Source organism: Henckelia pumila, chromosome 3 (genome assembly GCF_033568475.1).
Source record: "Henckelia pumila isolate YLH828 chromosome 3, ASM3356847v2, whole genome shotgun sequence".
In the NCBI taxonomy this organism is placed as follows: Eukaryota; Viridiplantae; Streptophyta; class Magnoliopsida; order Lamiales; family Gesneriaceae; genus Henckelia; species Henckelia pumila.
Window position 1 is genome coordinate 28,518,607 of NC_133122.1, and position 8,055 is coordinate 28,526,661.

Here is an 8,055-nt window from a genome sequence, read left to right on the forward strand (position 1 = left end):
TATAGGCAATCTGTATACACATAAGATAATGAAATAGCATAAAACAAAATAAGAACTCACATCAATGAAACAACTCTGGAAATCTCTGTCTCATGTCTGACTCAGTCTCCCAAGTCGCTTCTTCGATGCCATGTCGACTCCACTGAACTTTGACTAGCTGAATTATTTTGTTTCTGAGCTGTTTGTCTTTGCGATCAAGAATCTGAATAGGCTGCTCAAAATAACTAAGAGTCTCGTCAAGTTCAGCTTCATCAGGCTGAAGAATATGGGAAGGATCAGGCTGATACTTCCGCAGCATAGAGACATGGAATACGTCATGAATACCAGAAAAAGATGGAGGAAGAGCAAGTCGATAAGCAAGATCGCCTATCTTCTCGATAATCTTATATGGACCGATAAAACGTGGAGATAACTTTCCTCTCTTTCCAAATCTGATCGTACCTCTAAACGGAGAAATCTTCAAGAAAACTCTGTCTCCCTGATCAAAAGATAGAGGTCGTCGTCTGATATTTGCATACTTTGCTTGTCTATCCTGAGCTGTTTTCATTCTTTTTTGAATAAGCTTTACTTTCTCTGTCATTTCTCGGATCATATCAGGCCCAACATCAGGAACATCTGAGATATCATCCCAGTACAACGGTGATCTGCATTTCTTTTCGTACAATGCTTCAAAAGGAGCCATCTCAATGCTCGTCTGATAGCTGTTATTATAAGAGAATTCTGCAAGTGGTAATGAATCTTGCCAACTAGTACCAAAATCTAGTACTACAGCTCTCAACATATCCTCAAGTGTCTGGATAGTCCGCTCTGACTGTCCGTCTGTTTGAGGATGATAAGCTGTACTCAGATGCAATTGAGTACCAAGAGCTTGTTGCAAGCTATGCCAAAAGTGTGATGTAAATCTAGGGTCTCGGTCTGAAACAATAGATTTAGGCACACCATGTAATCTTACCACTTCTCTGACGTAGATTTCTGTCATTTGATCATGTCTGTACGTCATTCTGTACGGAATAAAACATGCTGATTTCGTCAAACGATCAATAATCACCCAAATGGCATCGCACCCTCTGGATGAACGTGGTAGCTGTGTAACGAAATCCATGGAAATGTGATCTCATTTCCATTCTGGAACTGATAGACTCTGCAATAGACCACCTGGTTTCTTTCTTTCTGCTTTTACCTGTTGGCAATTCAAACATCTGGCTACAAATTCAGTCACATCTGACTTCATTTGTTTCCACCAATACTGCATTTTCAAATCATTATACATTTTTCTGCCACCAGGATGAATACTGAATCGACTACTGTGAGCCTCTTTCAAGATTTTTTGTTTCAAAGCTGAAACATCTGGAACAACAAGTCTGTTATTCACATATAACACATTATCAGCACTGACCTGATATTCAGATTGATGTCCAGATCTGACCATAGCAATCGAATTCTGAATATTCTGATCCTCTTTCTGTGCTTCTTTGATTCGTATCAAAAGTTCTGGCTCAGCTCGTATAGCACAAACAAAGATAGGGTGCATATCTGTTGCAAATATTAATCCAGAAAGACAACAATCTTCCACCATTTGAGATACACCTATCGTAGATAAGGATAAAGAACATACCTTTCTACTTAAGGCGTCCGCAGCTGCATTAGATTTTTCTGGATAATATTTAATCTCGCAATCGAAATCTTTCAATAAATCAAGCCATCTACGCTGTCTCATATTCAATTCTGATTGCGAAAACAGATATTTCAAACTTTTGTGATCTGAAAAGATTTCAAACTTCTCACCATAAAGATAATGTCGCCATATCTTCAATGCAAAGACAATAGCGGCAAGCTCCAGATCATGGATAGGATATCGAGTCTCGTGTGGCTTTAACTGTCTCGAAGCATAAGCGATAACATGACCTCTCTGCATAAGCACACAACCCAGACCCTTGTGAGAAGCATCACAATATACAACAAAATCACCTGTACCTGATGGAATCGTCAAGACAGGTGCACTTGTAAGCCTTTTCTTCAACTCCAAAAAACTAGTTTCACAGGCTTCAGTCCAGACATACGGCTTATTCTTCTGAGTCAGTTGCGTAATAGGCTTCGCAATGCTGGAAAAATCTCTGATAAAACGTCTATAATAACCTGCCAAGCCCATAAAACTCCGTATTTCTGGTACTGATGTAGGTCTAGGCCAATTCAATACAGCCTCGACCTTGCTTGAATCCACTGAAATCCCATCACTTGAAATAATATGCCCAAGAAACACAACTTTCTGCAACCAAAATTCACATTTCGATAACTTAGCATATAATTTCTCATTTCTCAAAGTCTGTAAAATGAGTCGGAGATGTTCAGCATGCTCATGTACATTCTTGGAATAGATCAAGATATCATCGATAAAAATAATGACAAAGTCATCCAAATATTTTTGAAATACCCGATTCATCAATCCCATAAATACTGCAGGAGCATTGGTTAAACCAAAAGGCATGACGATAAATTCATAATGTCCATACCTTGTTCTAAAAGCAGTTTTAGGAATATCTTCATCTCGTACTCTCAGTTGATGATATCCAGATCGCAAATCAATCTTCGAATAGATAGCTGAACCCTGTAGCTGATCAAACAAATCATCTATTCTAGGCAGTGGATATTTATTCTTGATGGTTACCTTATTCAGTTGCCGATAATCAATGCATAAGCGCATGGAACCATCTTTCTTTCGTACAAACAGTACCGGAGCGCCCCAAGGTGAAACACTCGGTCTAATGTACCCCTTGGCTAACAAATCTTCCAATTGATCCTTCAACTCCTTCAATTCAATAGGTGCCATTCTGTAAGGAGCCTTGGATATTGGTTGCGTACCTGGCATTAGATCAATACTGAAATCTATATCTCGTACTTGAGGTAAACCAGGAATTTCATCAGAAAATACATCAGCAAATTCATGCACAACTGGAATATCTGTTACTGCTGGACTGGATTTCAATACATCGACTGCATAAATCAGAAATCCTTTCACCCCTCTCTGCAATAAACGGGTCATAGATAACACAGATATCAAAGGAATCTTGGCTCGAGAACCCTTACCGTAGAATTTCCATTCAGATGCCATTTCTGGTCTAAATCGAACCACTTTCTGGAAACAATCTACAGTTGCTCTGTACTTGGTTAACATGTCGATACCAACAATACAATCGAAATCTGATAATCCAAGTACTATACAATCTATATTAATCACATTCCCGTCATATTGCAACGCACAATTTCGAATCATTCGAACAGATATAATACCTTCACCCAACGGTGATGACATAGAAACAACAGTAGGCAATGGCTCAGAAGATAAAGAATGCATCATAACAAATTTTTCAGAGATGAATGTATGAGATGCACCTGTATCTATCAAAACATAGGCAGGATAACCATAAATAAAGCATTTACCTGCTATGACATCGTCAGGTGCCGCCTGTGCCTGTTCCTCAGTAAGTGCAAAAACTCGAGCCTGTTGTCTAGGAGGTTGAGTCACAGTCTGGCTTCCTCCTCCTCTGGTCTGTTGCTGAGGTTGCTGAGGCTGAAATGAATGCACTGATTGCCTTTCGGCCTGAGGTATTGGTCGAGAAGAACTTTCACCTATAGCTCTTTGAGGACATACCTTGGCATAGTGACCAGGTTGACGACAAATATTGCAATTACCTGTCACACCCTTGCACTGATCACTTGAATGTTTTCCACCACACTTAAAACAGAATGCTCCTGATTCACCAGTTCTCTGACCTGCCCCAAACTGTCTCTGTCCACTAGAACTTGAAGAACTACTACCTGGCTTCTTAAATTGCTTTCCCTTTGGCCTGAATCTAGAATCCTTTTTGCCACTGCTTCCTCCCTCAAATCTGGGAGATGTTTGCTGAAACTGTGGCGGATTCTGTGGAATGAAAGCTGATACAGGCTGGGGAAATGGCTGTGGAATGAACGGTGTTCCTCTTTGTCGCAAAATACCTGCTTCGGCTCCCTTAGCTTTATTCAAGGCATCAGCAAAAGTATTTGGTCGTCCACTGTTCACCAAGGTAAACACATCTGGATTAAGGCCATTGATAAACTGATCCGCCATTGCTTCATCAGTAGCTGCTATATGTGGTGCAAACTTCAAAAGACTTGAAAATTTGGCCACATATTCCTCGATATTCAAATTACCTTGCCTTAGATTGGCAAATTCAGCACCCTTATCCTTCCTATAGGAGACTGAAAAGAAACGTTGATAGAACTCAGTTTTAAATACAGTCCAGGTGATAATCGTACCTCGTTGTTCCAATGCCCGTTTGGTAGTAATCCACCAACTTTTGGCAACTTCATGAAGTTGATGTATTACCAGTCGGATACGACGATCATCTGTATAGTCAAGTGATTCAAATAGTTGTTCTATATCTTCAAGCCAATTTTCACAATCAACTGAGTTTTCTGTTCCTTTTAGTTTTGGCGGTTTGAATGACTGAAATCGCTTTAACAAAGTCTCCATTGGAGTAGCAGTAGGATCCAACGGGTCAGTAGATGTACTACCTTGTGCATTCTGAGTTTCAACAATTGGCGGTGGTACTTGTACTGGTTCAGCTGGAGGAGCCACTAATGGCTGTCTAATGACCGGTGCTTTACGGGGAGGCATATCTGATTGTCAAACAGATTAGTGCATAAACAATTTATTCCATCCTTCTCTGATAAGCATTCTCATGCATTCTCATGAGAATTCAGGTTCTGACTAAGGATATTCTGGAATACAATTGCATATATATAGCATACGGTAGCAATAAAAGCACATAATCATGCAATCACATAATTATTGCTATATATAAAGCATGCTAGCAGATAATGCACATAATCAGATATAACATGTACTCTCATGCAATATTAAACAATCAGACAGACTCAAACTACCCCGCTCATCAACTTCTATCTAAATCCAGAAACTTATGCTCTGATACCACCTATTGTGGGGACCTGGGTTGCTAATCTTATCTTAGGGCAATTATTGTAATTAACAATTAAACAAGTACTTACAAGAATTAAAGAAACAAGAGCTAAAAAAAAAATTTTGTTTTAAAAGGCAGGGTCTCGCTCGATCGGGGAATATGCTATCAAAAATCTGCTGCCAAAGAATGGATAAACAAGTCATAATCTTTTATACATGCTACAAAATCAAATACATGCTATCTTATAACGTCTTACAAGCTTCTAAACATAATAAACATAAACTAGCATGTATTCAAGCCATAATATACAAAGTTCTTGTATCACTTCTAGCATGGTTCAACAACATAAAGTACAAGTCGTGCTACTTAAGCCCGTGTCCTCACTTGCTATGCCTCTATCTCGAGCTATCCTTGTCTTTTCTGACTAGCTCCTGCCCCACCTATTGCCATGCACACATACAAAACAAAGCAATAGCCGGATAACTCCGGTGAGAATAAAATCCCAGTATAAACAACTTTAAACGCGAGATAATAAACGTGAATGCAATGCAAATGGCAAAGGAAGGCTATCAAGCTGATATCAATAAAACTTAGTTCTTTGGGATCCCGAGGAATAAAATAACTATCAAACCACCGATACTCCCATTCGAGGCGGCATCAAGTATTTTAGTCCTCTGACTTTGGTACAACTATAGTGAGTCTTCTGGCTCTGAACATAAATCCATATTCTGTGCCATGAGTCAAGCTGACTCTAAAAATAAATTTACAGTCCATGCCACTCACTACAGCTCTCCAAACGTCATCTGCACTCTAGGCGATGGCTGCCCTCTGTGCTATTAAGGCTGGAGTTCAAGATGAATGCAACATAAGCTGTATGCATTAAAAGCTATAAAACACATCTTGAACAACTAAGCATATAAGCAAACAAAGCAGTACAAACAAATAATCACATAAGAAATATAAAGAAACAAGTATGTGATTGACATGGGAATACTTGAAATGAAAGATATTTCAAGCGTTCTATCCCATCTGGATTTGCTGTCATTTATACCTTTCTATGTCACGTCTGAAAGTACTTCAAATCTGCAAGTACATCACTGAAAATTCATATCAAAAGGTTGCTCCACTTCTCAACTCAATCTCAAGTGCAAATGCTAGCAAACCTTGCTTCAAATCCTTCTCGGTTTGACTCGGAGATCTCGAGTTCGGCAACTTCGATAGAAAGCTGATAAATTACATATCGAATAACTAACAAGATCAGATGCCATTCAAACCATGCTTCGTTCAATCAACAATATCAAAGTCTTGACATTTTGCAAATCGACGGCATAACGGCTAAAACCGGCAATCCAAACAATATCCAAATCAATCCAACAATCCAGATAACTTATAATCTCTAACATATCATCTCATTACCATAAAAATCAGTATCAATCAAATATGGTAGTGTTCGAATTATTCTTCCCAAATTCATATAAAATCTGAACGACAGTCTTTTTCCAAACCGTCTGCGAATACACGATCGGTACAGCTGATATACGCATATATGATAAAATCATAATTTTCCATCTTTCACATAAAAATAAAATCTGAGATATGTGAATAAAACATGTACCAAATCGAAGGTCTCGGAGCTGTGATCGCAGATATATATTTATCTGGAATTTTTGACAACCGGAGCGCGAGTTATCGAAGCTTTTTCGGATCAAAAATGGTGTCTTGGAGGGTTGAATCGTTTCCTCTGTTTTCCTTCTCCAAATTCTGATATGTCACGTGTAATTCAAAATTATTCAAGTGGAGAATGAGATATATATATAGCATATTTGCACTTTAGTCCCTGAACTTTTGGCTATTTGCAATTCAGTCCCCGGAGAAGCGATTTAATTCAATTTCAATCTTTATTCATTTAAGAATATTAGAATTTAATTCTAAACTCTAAATATTCCCAAATTAAATATTTTCGGATTAAAATTAAATAATCCCGGGCCTTACAGACAGTGTCTGACATAGTAGCGGAGCAGTGCTCGTGTAGCGGAGCAGTGCTCGAGGCTGTGGAGCTGCAGCAGGGGTGAGCCCTAGTTGCGGGATAGTCGTCATCAGTGGGCTGACGACGGACACAGGTATAGCTATAGTCTCCTTAAATTATTTAGGAGTATGCAATAGTTTAGTTAAGGCTTTTAGAGCTTAATGAATAATGCATGGGTATTTGCATTGTAGAGTTGATGATAGGCTTGGAACCTAGAGTTGGACTGCTAGGACTGCCTGTAGAAAGGTACGTAAGTACTGACTGAGATTTCCAGCGGATATGCATGCTTATATGTTGTATTTATGTGTTTGAATGTTATTGTTATTGATATATGGCATGTACATATCATCTTGTGTCTGTACGTCTGTACATCTTTTGAGATGAGCCAGTTAGGGTTACTCAGCCCTGTTTGGACGTTTGATATCGAGTATCCTTAGGTACTGATACCTAGAGGACTCCGTGGTCCGTGTCCGAGATTCGGGAGTGAGTGGTCGCACACAGTGGTTAGCTACCCCGATGTGACGAGCTCATACTCCAGGCGCCAGTCTGAGCAGTTTGTATACAGTTATCCCAGATATGGATACCCTGTCATTTGCATGCATCATATTTGTATGTTTATCCATGCTTTCGTATTGAGCTTAGCGCTCACGTCCAGTCTTTTCTGTGTATTTGGACACCCCATTCGACGGGGCAGGTTTAGGTGTGGGATTGAGCACCAGGAGCTTGGAGAGGCCAGTAGCCCTTGAAGACAGCAAGATTAGCTGCATGTTTATTTTAAGTAATTCGATTGGGTTGTATAATCGAGTTTGTTTAGCCGGTTGTATTCTGCCGGTCTTTTTGTATTTAAGTCTTCTGCAGCGATTTTATTTAATGCATGCTTAATTATGCTCTTATCTCTGATTAGGTAGCGGATCCGGTATGGGTCGCTACAATTAATACATAACTTTAACTAGTTAAAAGACTAAAAAAAAGAAGATGAAAAACAGAAAGAAAAAGTTAGAGGACCAAAATGATTTTTTTCTCGAATATTCATTCAGTAGCGGTTCGTTCTTTTCAATACACAAAATAGAT